This window comes from Mustela nivalis (assembly GCF_964662115.1).
Source record: "Mustela nivalis genome assembly, chromosome: 12".
Taxonomy (NCBI): domain Eukaryota; kingdom Metazoa; phylum Chordata; class Mammalia; order Carnivora; family Mustelidae; genus Mustela; species Mustela nivalis.
In genome coordinates, this window is record NC_139031.1 from 63,062,656 (window position 1) to 63,079,581 (window position 16,926).

Sequence of the window (16,926 nt, forward strand, 5' to 3'; positions counted from 1 at the left end):
ACAACTGAGAAATTCCGTGGCCCTTCCACACCTCAAGTTATTTTGCTAGTGGAAGGAAGGAAGGATCATTTGCAAAGTGATTTGGTATTTGAATGTAGTAGAACTTGGTTAATAACTATGAGGCATGTGTGCTAAATTACCTTTACAAGAATGCTTTAATAACAAGATCACTGGACTAGAGAGAAAAAATAGCCATCAAGCTCTGGAATAAAAAAAAAAAAATTAAAGAGAATCAAAAAGCTTTATGTAGAAGGCATTTTCTTTTTTAGAGGTAATTTATATGCTCAGTCTTTGTATCCATATTTCATTTATTCTGCTAGTTGAGAACAGAGGGTTCTCAAAGGTAGGATAGTTTTAATTATACTCACAAACTTTAAAAAGAGAATGAGCACAATAAGAGAAATTGAAGAAAGTCGGCATTAAAAAGGCAGTTGAATGTAAAAGATGGGAAGATTGGGGTCATCACCCAAAAACCATGACTAAAATTTTTTAAAAATATCATGACTAAGCAAACCTTTGCATTATGATCTAATTACAAGAATTCTTCATGGTGGTCCCTCCAGGGATTATTAAATGACAGTTCCCTGAAGCAGAATCATTAAAGACAAAGAACTTGATAACCAATGTTCTGTTAACGAAGTGAAACACAGTCTATGCTTTCAGCCAGAAAGAACACTGGGGCTCTGAACCACATAGAGGTGGAAGAAATTATGAGGACAAAGACTGCAAGCCCCTTGGTTGCCTGAATGCTGAAAACGAGGCTGCAAATGCTTATTTCATCTCCATAATCTAAAGTCTATAGCTACTTTGAAACACATGTCTTTCCAACTTTTATCCTATCTGGAAATACAAAAACAGAACTGAAAACTACAGAATTTATACAGGCAAGGAGCAAATGGCTGCTTCGACCAAAATATCATAATGATAAGAATGTCTTAGATTAGACATCTTTTAAATAAAAACTTCCACAGGAATGCAAGGACCCCCTCAATTTCCCTTTTTAACATCAGATTCATGAAAACAATTACACCAGAATTTTGCCATAATTAATTTCAAGGGTGATGCCATAAGAATCACACAATCATATTTTTCTTCTTCTTCCAGCTCTAATAATAAAATGCTTTTGATAAAACTCAAAGCAAAATGGTGTAACATCAAGTTTTGCATGAAATGGAGGGGTCATTTCTCAAAGGCCCACAGATTTCAACAGGCTCCAAATAGTTACCCATTTAGGGAGTGCTATTGGGCACATGCCAGAAACTGTGCCCTGGGTCTTATTTGCCTCATCCCAGGGTTTGCCTAGTGATTCTGGGAGCATCAATTTGCAATTTAATTTTGAAAGGAAACCTCTCACGGTAGATAAGAAGATCTCCTTCCTCACTTGCATTCTCCATCAAAGCTAACTTCAAATCTGAGAGTGGCTGGACCATTCATTGCCACTCCCTCCTGCTTATAACTCTCTATTTCAGCTTCAGTACCCCCATTCCCTCTCCAGATCTTTCAGCTAATCTTCTAACCACTCCTTCTCAGATTAGCCACATGCTCATCTATAGAAATTAAACACTAGTGCTTCTGAGGGCTCCATCAGTAACTCTTTTTACTCTGACCAGGCAATCCTGTCTGTTCCATGGATGAATTTATTACTACTTCTACCCAATGACCAACTAGTTCATAAATCCAGCTCTAATATTTTTCTTGATCCAACTATCCAATTGTCCACTTAAATGTTCTAGATATACTTTGAGTTAATATGTCTAAAACTGAGCGCATTATCACCATTGCATTACACATTACATAGTCTGTTAGTTGGTGTGACACATTATAGAGTTCTCTACTTGTAACAGGATTAAGTTCATGCCCTTTGCCAAGTGACCTCACGGTGGAATGAGAGAGTTTTCCTCCTCAAATATGCAAAATTTCTTTCTCACTTCCTTTTTTCCTCCTTCCTTCTTTTTGTTCCTTCCTTCCTCCTTCTTTCCTTCATCTCCTTACTTCCTAGGAAATCCTTCTTTAGCAATCCTTCTCTAGCATTCCTTTCAATCCTAATCAGAGTCTTCAAGAGGTATAGCATGTTTCCAAATTGTTCCTCTGGCCACCAGGAGAATAGCACACACCAGGCAGAAATTGCATCCTTTACTGTGGGTCCTGAAATGAAAAACCACTTGGGGCAGACTGGAACCTGACCTGTGACCTGGAGCACAGCCATCAAAGCTGACTTGCAGTCTCACAGATTCAAAAGAGAGCATTAAATGTTTATTGTATAACTATCAAAATGTTGGGGTTATTCGTTTTGCAGCCAACGTTGACTCATTAGTGACACCACTACCATCCTGGAAAATAAAGTATCAGAATCCCTTATGCTTTTTTCCTACACGTCAAAAACAAAAATTACTAACACCTCTCAACTTTTCACATGATTATCTCTCCTCTGCTCTGTTCCTGTTACTGACTGAGGCTCATGTCGTCACCTGGTCTATGGCAATGGTCTTCTAACTAACCTCTGCCACTATATACCGTGACCCTACCCCCACCCCCGGCCCTGGCTTTCAGCTTCTACCTCTGTACAGATGCCCTCCTCAGTGACACCTGGATGACACAGCTAAATCATCATACACTTGTTTAAATCTCTTCACAGTCTCCTACTGTTTAAAGAATCAAGTCAAATTCCTTAGCCCATCACAGAAGATTCTTTTGAGCTGACTCTGTCCACTCCTTCAACCTCATCTCCTGCCTCCTGGCCCCCACTTGCCCGCACACTTCACATTCATCAGTTACAAGATCTTTAGAGCCTCCAACACACAACCGTAGGTCTCAACTTGGGGCCTCTTCACCTTCTTCCCTTTGTTTTGAATCCTCTTACCCAAACCTCTAGATAAACCCCGAATCTCCTACAACTCTGTGCTCAGAGATCACCTCCCATCTCCTCCACTTGTCTCAGAGATTTGCACACTAAAACACATTATTAAATCTACTGCATCCTGCTGTGTATACATTTGTCTTCTCTCCTGGACTTTGTCCTTCACTTTTGTACCCCTTGCCTTACTTTGAACTAGATGAAGTTGAATGTTGAGCCACACTTGGCACGCACAATGCCTAAAGAATAGCCTAGTGCACCTCTTAAAAGAAAGCATATCAGAGACTCTGGAATAACAAGTCTTCCTCTATGAAGAACATAAATAGTACATAATTAGAGAAGGTTTTGAGGCAATTACTAGCCCAGCAAAATTAGTAAAAGGAACAGGACCAATGTGGGAGGCTTGGCCAGAAGGCATAAGCTCCTCCACCCCAAACACACTTGAAGTCTTCTCAGAATCAGGGGCTGAATGAATAATCTGGTCTGAATGTGTGTTTGACTGAATAGCCCCCTCACTACCAGAACCGAGAATACCTTGGTACCAAAAAGTCCCCAGATGTCCCTAACTTTTAGTTTCATCTTTCATAGGTATACCCCAGATCCTATCTCTCATTTCAGTTGTTTCACCTCTTAATTAGTCTTTATCCGTAGATGTGTTATAATCAGATCCTGCTTTATCCCCTTTGCTCTGAGGACCAGGTGGAAGACAGCAGAGGATGAAGAGAGGAGAGTCCAAGAGAGGAACAGGAACACCATCATCCTAGCCCTACCAACTCCGGACCTGGAAAATGGGTTAAGACCATGAAAAAACAGGATACTAGGCCTTAGGACTTTGGGATCCTGAATGAATCTTTTGGGTAGAAAGTAGAACAATGAGACCTTTGGTCAAGGAAAAACAGTAGCACATTTTTTCCTGTCAGTTAAACTGCTGACATGATGATGGCTCTTGCTTCTAGATCTCTGAGGTCTCACTAAACACTCCTGAATCATGTCTCCCTCCCTCCATTGACAGGACTACTAAGGTAACCTATAGTCTCCATTTTACTGGATTTGGTAAACTTTCTCAATTTTCATATCAATTCTCCACAAAATCATCCTTCCGGGTTTCTTTCCTACGTCTTTGGCAGTTTCTTCTTATTTCTGGTGCTGGGTATTCTTACAACTTTCCCTGAAGTTGTCAGTGTTCAGTCTTTCAAGCCCTTCCCTTTGCCCTAAACTGCACTCTACTATCTTCAGCTGCAGTGGGCATCTCCATCCAAATGTTCTACTGCTGTCTGACACATAATGTTCAAGAATGAACTCACCACGGGGCACCTGGGTACTGCAGTTGTTTAAGTGTCCAACACTTGATTTCACCTTAAGTCATGATCTCAGGGTCCTGAGATGGAGTCCCACACTGGACTCATGTGGAAACTGCTTGGAACTCTCTCGACCTCTGCCCCTCCCCCCTGCTCTTTCTTTCTAAAATAAAATCTTAAAAACAAAAATGAACTCACCAATACCCCCCAATAACCATCCCCACAACACAGACACATGTTCCTACTCACGGCTAACCTAATTTCATTAGTGGTACCCAAATTTTCTCTGTGCACAGCCTTTAAAATTTAGAATTAGCTCTCACTGTTTTTGTATGTATCTCCTGGACCAGTCTGGCATACTGTCTTGTCAAATTGTCCTTTAGAATATCCCTTGTGTCCACTTCCTTGCCACTGTAGACCACATCTTCTCATCTCCTATCTGGACAGCTATCTTCTAACTGATTCCCCTGGCTGTAACTTAATTCCTCAATTAATCTCATTACTATGAGCACCATAATGGTAGGAACTATGTCTTATTCACCTGTGTACTTCCAGCACATAGTAGATTCTCAATAAATATTTGCCTCATGCATGGCTCAATTCTTTATGCTACCTCCAGATTATTTCTTAAATAACATATTTGCTGTATTATTCCACTGTACACACACATACTTTCTTTTATCATCCCATGTCCATAGCAGCACTATTTTTGTGTATTTTTTCCAGTCAGCTATTTCTTCAAGAGAGCTCTCACTCAGAAACGTGACAAGCAAAACAGAAATGTAAAGTGTCTCTGGTTAAATGTGGGGTAGACTGCTAGATCGACACCTATAGCCTTCTCTATTCCGCTTTCTTTCCTCTGTCCCAATTCTAGAGTAGGTTACTGTCTAGGGTACCCTAAGACAGTAGTTTCCAAACCTTAGTTTGCTTAGTTTTCACCTAGAAGGTTTATGATTCATTAGTCTAAGTCTTGATCTTGAAAAGGATGCATTTTTAACAAGCATCCAGGTGATCCCGATAAACACTGTCAGAAGAATGCACTTTGAGAAACCTTACCATAGAAAGTGGTGGGTTGTGGTGTAAAAACCGTATCTCACAAGCTGACATCTGAACCTCCTGTGCTAGCAGTTAAAGTCAAAGCCTCATGAGAAGATGACAACTGAGTAAAGACTGAAGGAGGTAACAGAATAAGCCATGAGGGTACTTGGAGCAAGAGCTATTCTGGCCGGGGTGCCTGGGTGACTTAGCCAGTTCAGCTCAGGTCATGATCGTGATCCCAGGACCCTGCGATTGAGTCCCACATCAAGTCCTGAATTGGGCTCCTTGGTCAGAGGGGAGACTCCCTCTCCCTTTGCTTGCTGCTCTCCCTGCTTTGTGCGTACTCATGTGCTTTCTCTCTGGCAAATAAATAAAATTTAAAAAAACAAAAAACAAAAATCAACAGACTGAGAAGGAGTGCTCACTGATGTTGGAGGAAGCCTGGAAGGAGGAGGAGGCAACTTAGTCAAACGCCTTGATAAGTCAGGTAAGACTGGAACTAACAACTAAATTTACAACTAAGGAAGTCTTTGGTGACCTTAACAAGAGGAGTTTTAGTGAGTGAATATGGGGAAGCTTAATGGAGCAAATTCAAGAAATATGAAAAGCATGAGTGTGTACAAAGTGAGTATATGCCCATCTTTCCAGATGTTCCTTCACTGCTCTTAATTTCCTTCTACCTGAGTCTCTGTACCATCTAGTACCACTGTACTCATACTGGCATCTTATCATATTTTGCCCACAATGACACTTACTATGTTTACATCCTCGAAAGATTTTTTTTTTTTAAAGATTTTCTTTATTTAGTTGACAGACAGAGATACAAGTAGGCAGAGAGGCAGGCAGAGAGAGAGAAGAGGAAGCAGGCTCTCTGTGGAGCAGAGATCCCCATGCAGGGCTTGATCCCAGGGTCCTAGGATCATGACCTGAGCTGAAGGCAGAGGCTTTAACCCACTGAGCCACCCAGGTGCCCCTCGAAAGATCTTAATGGAGAAAATCAATATCTCCTTTTACATCTGCAAAACTCCCTCAATGAGTTATATAATTCTGCATCAATTGTATTTGAAAACACATGAACTAATAAATATTTATCTAATGACATTCTCTACCCCTTTCTCTAGTTCTTCTGTCTGATTAGAATTTTATTTTTCTTAAAGATTTTACTTATTTATTTGTCGGAGAGAGAGCAAGCAAGCACAAGCAGGGGGAGAGGCAGGCAGAGGGAGAAGCAGGCTTCCTGCTGAGCAAGGAGCCCAGTGTGGGACTTAGTCCTGGGATTATGACCTGAGCTGAAGGCAGACACTTAACCGACTGACCTACTCAGGCATCCCTGTCTGATTATAATTTTGATTATAGGCAAATTTCTACTTTTCACTTTGATCTTGAAGAACCTTCATGAAATGGTCCTACCCAAAATGTAGATTTTAGTATTTTCTTATATGGCCTTCTGCTTTAGTTCAGACAGTTTATTGACCATGTCCTGAAAAGATGACATTTATTTTTACATTTCATTTTTAACTATAATATTATCCTTATCTGGAAATTCCTTCTCCAACCCAAGGGCTTTTCTCCTCTCAGAAAGTAACAAAGAAAGAATCCTCATGTCAACTTTTGTTGCTCTTTTTTTAAAAACACAGGTACTCCAGATTTTAAGCTAATCATCTATACCTCAATATCATGATCTTGATACATCATGATATTAACATCATGATCATCAACATCATGATATTATCTACTGGATTCAAAAATTCTACTTTTTGAGAAACCTTATCATAGAAAGTGGTGGGTTGGGGTGTAAATTAAAAAAAAAAAAATCTTAGACCAGACTTAACATTTTTAGTTTTTTTGTTTATTCTATCCATCAAATAACACTTTTAGGACCAATGGAAAATCAGATGAGAAACAAAATATCACCACACATGAGGACACTTAATGAAAGATTAATATGAGAGAATGGATAAATGATGAAGGGATGGATGGATAGTGAAAAGAACTTTACACTACAGATATTTCATTCATTGTACAGTATCTTCTCAATACTCTCCAGAGCCTAGGGGCACCTGGATGGCTCAGTGGGTTAAAGCCTCTGCCTTCGGCTCAGGTCATGATCTCGGGGTCCTGGGATCAAGCCCCACATCGGGCTCTCTGCTCAGCGGGGAGCTCTTCCTTCCTCCTCTCTCTCTGCCTGCCTTTCTGCCTACTTGTGATCTCTGTCTGTCAAATAAATAAATAAAATATTAAAAAATAAAATACTCTCCAGAGCCATAGCATGTGGTTAGTATACTTTTTATAAGACTATGATGAATCGTCTTTAAAAAAAAAAAAAGACTTTATTTATTTATTTATTTATTTGCGTGAAAGAGAACAAGAGAGAGCATGAGTGGGGAGCACTGAAAGCAGACACTTAAGGGACTGACCCACCCAGGTGCCCCTAGGGTGAAATAGTCTTAAAAGAGGTTTACCTGCCCAAGTTATGCCAGGATGTTGGAACCTAAATCTCTGACTCTAGAATCAGCCCTTTCCTATTTCCTTCATATTTGCTTGCTGGATAAAAATATAAAGCTACTCAAAACTAATTCAAAGCTGTTTTCCAACCTCTTCACTTAGACAGAATTGAGGAGGTTTTGCTGAATTTTTCAATGAAACTGTAGTTCTTTATTCTTTTCTTCTTTAGTAACATATGATCTACTAGTCTCAGGATTCAGTTTGGCCATTTAACTTAACAAAGTATTAGCAAAACAAAGTGCACCATTCTTAAACAACTCTGGTTGAGTTTTGGTTCATTTACATCTCAAAGCATTCTCCTGGACTCCAACAGTAATGGTTTACAAGTTTGAGTTTCTGAAAATCAAGATAAAAATATTGTCTGGGAGTACATTTCCTCTTTGGAGTGTAGTTCCTTCCACCATAAGACGCTCCTCTCAGATTTCTCCGATGCCCGGGTGTCTTCGTCATTAAGCGTCTGACTTTGGCTCGGGTCCTGATGCCAGCCTCCACCTCAGAGTCCCTGCTCAGCAGGCTGTCCACTTCTCCCCCTCCCTCTGCTGCTCCTTCAGCTTGTGAGCGAGCTCTCTCTCTCTCTCTGACAAATAAATGGATAAAATCTTAAAAAAAAAAAAAAAAAGACCCTCCTCTCAGATTTCTGATTTTAAAAGAACAAAGAATAGTTTATTAAGCAAGTACTTTCTGAGCCTATATAAACCCTCCATCTCAGATACACTTAAAAAGCTGTTCTGTTTGCTTCCTTAGTATGGAAATTCTCAGGAACTTTGAAAGCTTTCTTAACCTTCTTAGGTCACTGGGGCACCATGAGAGATCTGAATGAATAATTTAGTAATAGGTACCCTAACATGATGAAATCTTTCAAGGTTAACAACAAAAATCTGGCAATCCTATTTGCTTTACTTTTTGGTCATGAGCTGTGAGTAAAAAACTAAGAAAGGAAAGTTATATGAAATACATGATGCTATAAAAGAGGTATACTCTCTAAGATGAACCAACTAGTTAAGACAGCCAAGTAGTTCACTCAGCATCCCAAGTGCCCACTGACGGTACCCTCAGTCTGTACCTTATAAGCTAAAATCATCTGTCCCCAAACTTGAGGTTATGTAGCGATATTCAGAGGAGTTGTGTATAAAACCAAAGTGCTTTAATTTTTAAAATTATCTTTCACATGGGCCACCCGATGGCTCAGTTGGTTAAGCGTCCAACTCTTGATTTCAGTTCAGGTCACAATCTCAGGGTCGTAAGATAAAGCCCCGTGTCAGTGATCCACGTGGAGTTTGCTTCCAATTCTCTCTCCCCCTCTGCCCTTTCCCTGCTCATGGTCTCTTTCTCGAAAATAAATAAATAAAATCTTTAATAAAATAAAATTAAATTACCTTTGACAAATAAGAAATAGAGGTAAGTTAACTTAAATTTAACTGTATATTAGTTATTTTCTCATTTTATATTAAGTGGTTTTTGGTTGTTTTCATGGCAAATTGTGAACCTGCAATGTAGAGATTTGGGATTTTAGCTTCTATAATTCAAAATAAGATGAACTGTATTAGACACATGTTAATTTTGTGAAAAATTATCTTCCAATTGACTAAGATACTATTTATCTTTAGACTACGTATTTTCATATTTTAAATCTCAAGTTTCCTATTTCTAAATTGTGTCTTAAGGTTTTAGAATCAGTTAATGTTAGAATCCTTTCAAGTATTGTGGAGAAATTAGACAAATAGCTGATTGGAAAACCAGGTATATGCTCTTTTGCCATTTTCAAAAAGAGAATAGAAATGTAATGATAATTAACCTTACATACTATTTTCTCTTTTGCCAAATCTTAACGGACTACCAGAAAGTGCATACCTTTCAATGAAAATGGACAAAAATAACCCTCAATGGAATGATTATGAAGATTTTTCCTGTTGAAGAGTGAAGACGAAACATGAAAAAGATCAGCTTACGTAGAAGAGATTTTTCATTCTTTTTACGTAGAATGATTCTTTTACGTAGAAGAGATTTTTCATTCTTTTTTACAACGTGAGCAAATAGAGGGTGAAGAAACAGCCTTCACCTTTCATCATGTGCTGTGCTATGCTCCGAGATTTACAGTGACCCTTTAAATTAAAAAAAAAAAGAAAAGAAAAGAAAAGAAAAAACCCTGCACAAAATAAGGAAACTGTCACTAGAGCGGTGACTATCAAGTAATTTTAACATGGGTTATAAAGAGTTTATGACTGTTATCAAAACTAAGACCATGACTTTGAGGATCAACAAATTTGAAAATGGGAGCATTCAAAACAAAGGGATCTTGTTTTTCCAATGTAATTTGTTTTGAAAAGTTATTGCCCAGTGAGCACTGTAAAAACTCTATTTCACTCATGACAAAACTGCACTTAGATTTTTAGTGAGTGACGCCGTAGTCAGAAGAGAAAGAAATCTGATCATTTGCATCACCTGTAATTTCACATTCTCCTTGATTCTGACAATGCTGTGATTTGTAAAGCGCTCTTAATTGTGGTCAATTATTACAGTCCTCTCGCGCCACCTAGCGTTTGCCACATATATCTGTTGCCCAGTTCACCTATTCAACCAAACAAACTATTTCTTACAGAGGTATTCATACACCCTAAATGAAAGGAACAGCAAGACTTCACAGCTTGATTTTCAAATCTTACAGTCAATATTTTTTAATCTTCTTTTAATACTTCTAAATTTCTGAAGGTCTCTTGTTTTTTTTGTTGAAGTGAAAGTCTTATATCTTTGAAGTTCATCCCCATTGATAAAGTTTGCATTAACTATTGCTTTCTGGCAAACTGATGCAATTATAAGGTTGATCTTTTTTCTCACAAAAGGTAAGTTACTTTATGATTGATTCAATGAGTATTTTAGATATTTTAGAGTGGAAGCCTACACATATTATGAACTGGGTTTACAGAAGCAGCCAAGGAAATACAGAAACAAAGGACAATGACTCAACACCCAATATTCATGAACTGACTTGGTTGAGAAATCTCTTGTTATTAGAAATAGTGGTCACAAAAGGTTAAGGTGGGTGACATCTACTTCCTCACAACCTCATTATCAAATGAAAATTGAAAACATATCTCAGATCAAATTATGCCACACCTACAGACATTTATTAAATAAATATTCAATAACAATAACAAAACTGTTCATACAGTCTAGTCTATAAGTTTAACAAAATCTTGGTTCCTTCTCCCCAGTGCTAACCAAACTGCCTTGAATAATAGATTCACTAAAGGCAAATGTGGCAACATCCTTGAGGCAGAATTTTGTTATATTATTATCAGCGTCAGGCAACCAGATATCATTCTAAACCAATGGCTGGACACAAGGCCACTTAAAGGTAAAGCTTTATGCACCATTCTTATGGAAGAGAGCTCTAGATATCTAATTTTACTTCATGGTAATTACTGAAAATAATTTTGTCATACAGAGAAAAGGTGGTGTTAAAAAAAAAAATACGATCCACTCTAAGTGTCAAATAGGTTAGGTGTGTTCCAGAATAGCACCACCCCCAGCAGCAAAAAATCCCCTTGTTCTTAACACACAAGGAAATGAGACAGTCTCTATATGTGCCTCCAGGAAATATCCTATTATTCTGGTTTTCTCTCTCTCAAATCTCTTTATCAAAGTAATCCAACAACCAGAAAAATGTCTTTGCTTCTAGATAAGAAGTGCTAGGATTGGGCCAGATAAAGAGCATTGTCTAAGGAAACAATTACAATCTGGATCTTTCTAATCCAGATATACACCAGGGTAATAAACTAGCTTGGTCTGCTCATGGAACAGCCAAACATTGCTGTGCAACTCCAGTCAGTTAATAAAAGAGGAAGAAGAAAGTTTATCATTCAGGCTTGACTAGCCATTTTCAGCCAAGTCAGTGAGTGGAGAGGAATCTAGATTTCCTATTTAACAATTTCAGTTTCTTTGTTTACAAAATATGAATGGGAGCAGAAATGTAACAAAGGCATTTAATGCTCGAGAGGAGCTGTGACATCACCTTGTACTCAATTTTTCCAAAATATTTCAATAGCGACATTTGTTTTGATTTTGGACAAAAGAAATTTTACAGTATTTTCTAACATTAATAAATCTGTTTGGAAAATAGTAAATACATCATTTCATTTCAATACATTAGGAGTTACATCTAGGTTCAAATACTCCTTTTATAGGTGACTTGCTCTGTGTGACTTGAAGAATGTCCTAAAGTTCACATGCGCCTAAGTATCTCCCACTTGCTCAGTGAGGTGCCATATTCCCTTCTTGCTGAAGCTCCAATTCTCAACTTTAAAATCAGGACTCTGATTTAAACAACGCCAAAAGAATCAGTTCTCAGTTTTAAACCCTAGAGGCAGAGGTTGTAAACACCCTAGATATTTATGAAGAATATTGTGTATTTATACAGATGACCCTCCCTTTTTGTTTCTGGAAAGTGTGTTCCACAGCTTTAATTAGTTGTTCAAGAGTGTCCATGCTCTAACTCAAAGAGCTAATGAGCACTGTCTACAGGATTAAACCAGCCCCTCCAGTTATCTTATTATTTAAGAATTATCTATTAGAATTATCCAACTGTCTTGACAGGGTATAGAAAATCCATGAGGAAGTTAGATCTTTCACAGGTAAGTGCCGCCTTGCATGACTCAGTCTTAAAGTATCAGGTTCTGTGATTAAAATCCATGTTTGACAGGCATGGTCTCTGCAGTGAGGCAAATCTGAGGTTGCTGTTTCCGCTTTGTCATTCATCCTTATGTGACTGGTTTGAGCCATCTCTACTTGCTCCCTGCATCCCTGCAGAAGCCTTGTGAGTGCTTCTGCCTTTGCCTTTCCTCAGTCTGTCCTCAAGGAAGCCACCAGAGCAGCACTGGAGGTCCTATCATCTCCCTCCCCAGTCTGCTCTTGGCTTCTCACACAAGCCAGCAGGAAAGCCAGGGAAGTGGACCGGCCCCAAGGCATGCAGACCCTGCCCCACTTCCTCTGGGACCCTGTCTTCTCAGACCTCACCTCCTCCCTCAGATTCTTTTCTCAAACTCAGGGACACTCTCCTGAGCCTCAGGGTCTTTGTAGTTCCCATCCTGTTCCCTGGGTGACTTCAGGTCTCTCCTCACAGGTCGCCATTTCAGAGAGCCCCCCTCTCCATCCTAAAGGACACCACATGCACCCGCTGTGCTCCCATGGCTGCGCTCCCTGTCTCCCTTTACTGCTTCGTTGTTCTGCGCGGCATCCATCGCCATCTGGCATACAGGGCTCTGTAGTTCGCTCCCCTCTCTCTCCTTCAATGCCTAACCACCATTCTGCACATCCTCAAACTCCTAGAATATGGGTGAGTAAACTTTCTTGGAGGGGCTAGTCAGTAAATGTTTTAGGCTTTGTGGGCCGTATGGGTGTCAGTCACAACTTCTCAACTCTGCTATCACAGGGGAAAGGAGCCATATGGAAACAAATTGGTGTGGCTGTATTCCAGTAGAACTTTATTTACAAAAACAGGGGGCAGGTGCTGAGTTTGGCCCATGGGTGATAGTTTGTTAACGTCTGCTCTAGAATAATAAACGCCATTAGGCGAGGACATAATCTGACTTACTCACCATGTTATGTCCATCCCTTTGAGGAAGGCCTGATACAAAGTAGTTCCTTAAACATTTGCAGAATGAATCGACGTCTGTGACCACCATATCAGTTTCTCATTGGTAACGCAAGGTAATAATATCAACTGCGGAGTTTATAAAAAACAGTCCATGAAAGTATGCCACACGGAGAGCAGAATAGGTAAATAATAGTGGTTAAAATTATTCTGAACTCAACCCCCAAGAATATGGAAAGACTGAAAGACAAACAGAATTTAAAGAGAAACTAAAAATATGCCTTTGCGGAAGTATTTAAGGTAAAGAGGGTATTTTTGCCTGGAGGAAGTCCAGAAGAGGCATGGTCTTTGCTTTCCTAAATTTGAAAATTATTTTGAGCAAGAGAGGTTTTCTATAAATACTGTGGCACCAAAACTGGTAGAACTAGGATCACTAGATAAATATTCCATCAAAATAGATTTCTGCTCACTGCTGGGATGCACTTTCCAGTCAACCCTGGAAAGGAGAGACCACATTCATTTTCTTTACCAAGGTACCTCTTCATGCCCTAGTAGGGAGCCTTCACGGAATGGATGAATCAGAATGAAGAGTGAATAATCTAATCTTCAGAGCTGACCAAAGCTAGAACAGGCTTCCTCCATCTGTGCACTGGAAGGTTCAAGAAGGAACTTTGTGACCTCTTGCTAGGGTGCAGCCAAGACAGATTGCTACAGTACACTTTGCTAACTAAAGGACATCGCTTGGTTCAGATTTCCCTAGCTTCTCCACTAGTGTCCTTTATCTCTTCCAGGATCCCATTCAGGATACCAGGTGATGTTTAGTTGTCATGTGTCCTTAGGCACCTCTTGACTATAACGGTTTCTCAGACTTCAATTGTTTTTGGTGACGTTGGTAATTTTGAGGATATTTTTTGAGGTATATTATAAATGTCCTTCTTTTTGAATTTGTCTGTTTTCCTCATAAATAGACTGTGGTGATGGTTTGGGAGAGAAAGACCCACAGAGGTAAAGCGTCATTTTTAATCACATTATGTCAAGGGCACATGTTATCAACATGATTTATGACTACTGATATTAACATTGGTCACCCAACTGGGGCAGTGTTTGTCAAGATTTCTCCGCTGTAAAGTTACACTTTCCTCCCCTTCCCATACACAACACTTTGAAAACAAGTTAACGCACAGCCCACATTCACGAGTGGGAGCAACTGAGCTCCATCTCCTGGAGGAGGTAATATCTACATAAATTATTTCAATATCTACATAAATTATTTGTAAAGATGTCTCTTCTTCCTATATGTTTATTCATTCAGTCATTTACATCAGTATGGACTCATATTTATTTTACTCATCAGATTAAAATCCAGTATTACTATTACCCATTTTATTGCTCAAACCCTTCCAGCTCTGGCCATGGGGGAACACTTTCAGGTTGGCTCCTGTGTTACTTAGACATGGTCTTATCTTTTAGTCTTTTGAGCATTTCTGACTTTCTGACACTACAAAATGCTCCAGGCTCATTATTTTTCTTCTTTTCTTCTTTTTTTAGTTTAGCACCATTTATTAAGTGATCTCAGCTGTTGTTGTAGCCGCTGCATGTCAGCCTGTTCTTAAAACACAAAATGCTCCTCCAATTCCCTTGTCCAGTACAGAAGGATATTTCAGTAGCATGCCAACAAAACAAGAGACTCTGATGATGCCAGCTTCAATGATGTTGCCATCCAGAGAGGGAGAGGGTCATGGCACAGCCACCTGCAGTTTCCAGAAGTTTTGAAAAAGGACGCTTTGGGGCCTGGCATTTAGATGCTGTCAGGGTGGGTTTTGTGGTCCATAATGGTGTTGCGAAGTAGGTTAAGCCCTCGCCGAAGGGTATCCTGGATTCAAGCTATGGTGGCTTGGTCACCGGCAGTCTTATTCCACGTGAAAATAATGTCCTCCTGAAACCAGACAGAGACCACAGCCCCACAGATCTCCTCCCCAACCCTGAACTGTTTCCCCAACATGGCCAGGATAACATTCTCTCAGCAACGGGATGCCAAGCCCTTCCATAGCCGAATAATCCACTTGCCGCCATTTTTATTCATTTTTATTTGCATCCTCCTCCCACCTGGGTTCAAGTCCTTCTTTGAAGAGCTGGAAGTCAGTGTGCCCAGGCTTCTTTTCTCTTTTCTCTGTCCTGACTCTAGAACCAGCCATCCCTCCACAGAGCCCTGACTCCTTTTTATTAGAAAATAGTGTAAGAAACAGAATCTATGTTCTGAGTATGTGTGTTGTTCCTGGGGTGTCACTGCTTCTACGCCCTCTCAGCAGACAACACCAGAAAGAGAAATGTATGTGTGCTAATCCATACATATGGATTATACATATCTATAGTTAATTCTGTATCTATCCATGTTTATCCACCTTAAGTTAAACAAGGTTTCACACTGATGACTCTGTCTCTGATCCAGTCATTCTAGCTTCCCCCTCCCCCCTCCCCTCCCTGTTTACCGTTACTTCCCTCTTCAACAGTAAGAAACCTGCCGCCCATCATCCACCATCCATTTCTTCTTCATTGGTTCAACTCCTGCGCATGTAGGCATAGAAGTTTCTGAATCTTTAGCCCAAATAGCTACCTTTGTTATATTATGTCACACTTTACATACATGTATTTGTATCTTATTTTCATGACAATCCAATATGTAAATAAGGAGACTAAAATTAGAGTTTTTAAATTACTTGCTCAAGGTCACATATCTACCAAGCCTGGAACTGGAATGCAAACCAAACTCTGTTTAGAAAGCAAATGACCTTGCTACTTTACCTATTATTTCCAATATTATAAAAAAAGGGGAAAACTCGTTTGTAACATATAGTTTGAAAATAAGCAAACATACTGAGTTTTCATTATGAAAGACATTCAGGCTTATTATAAGAACCTGGGAAATTTTATTTATATAGTCCTATTATATGTATAGTTTGGTACACTGTTTTCTTCTTAAATAACATTTTTGCATTTCTATACTAAATGAATACTTTGTAAATACAATTTTAATGACAACTTAATGTTCCATCCAGTCAATAGATCATTATCAGCTTAACTATGTCTCTATTGTTGGAAATGTAGACAAGTTTTATATTCCTTACCAACATAAAAAATGTTGAAATTCATTTCATATCTTCAAGAGATAGAATTACTGTACCAAAGTGTTTAAGTTTTCAACACATTTTGCCAAATTGTTACCAAAGGAAATTGTACTAAGTTATTTCTCTCTAATATTATTAGAGTGGTTGTTTCACTGCCACATTTTAATATTATTGTTTCAAAGCAATTTCTACTCTACAAATGGCCATATGAGTCTTATTCTTATCATGACCAAATACAATTTAATTTACTCAAACCCCTACTTCCAGTATCAAGTGACTCCAAAAAGAGTTAAGCTCTCTGACAGGACTCTGATTAAACATTGAAAAAGTGTGTGTGTGTGTGTGTGTGTGTGTGTGTGTCACTTGATATTTTAAAGCATTGTTTTTATCAGTAAATCTTCTGGGAGAATATGCTTCTGTCCTTAAGGCTTAATCTTTTTTTTTTTTTTTAAAGATTTTATTTATTTAATTGACAGAGAGAGATCACAAGTAGGCAGAGAGGCAGGCAGAGAGAGA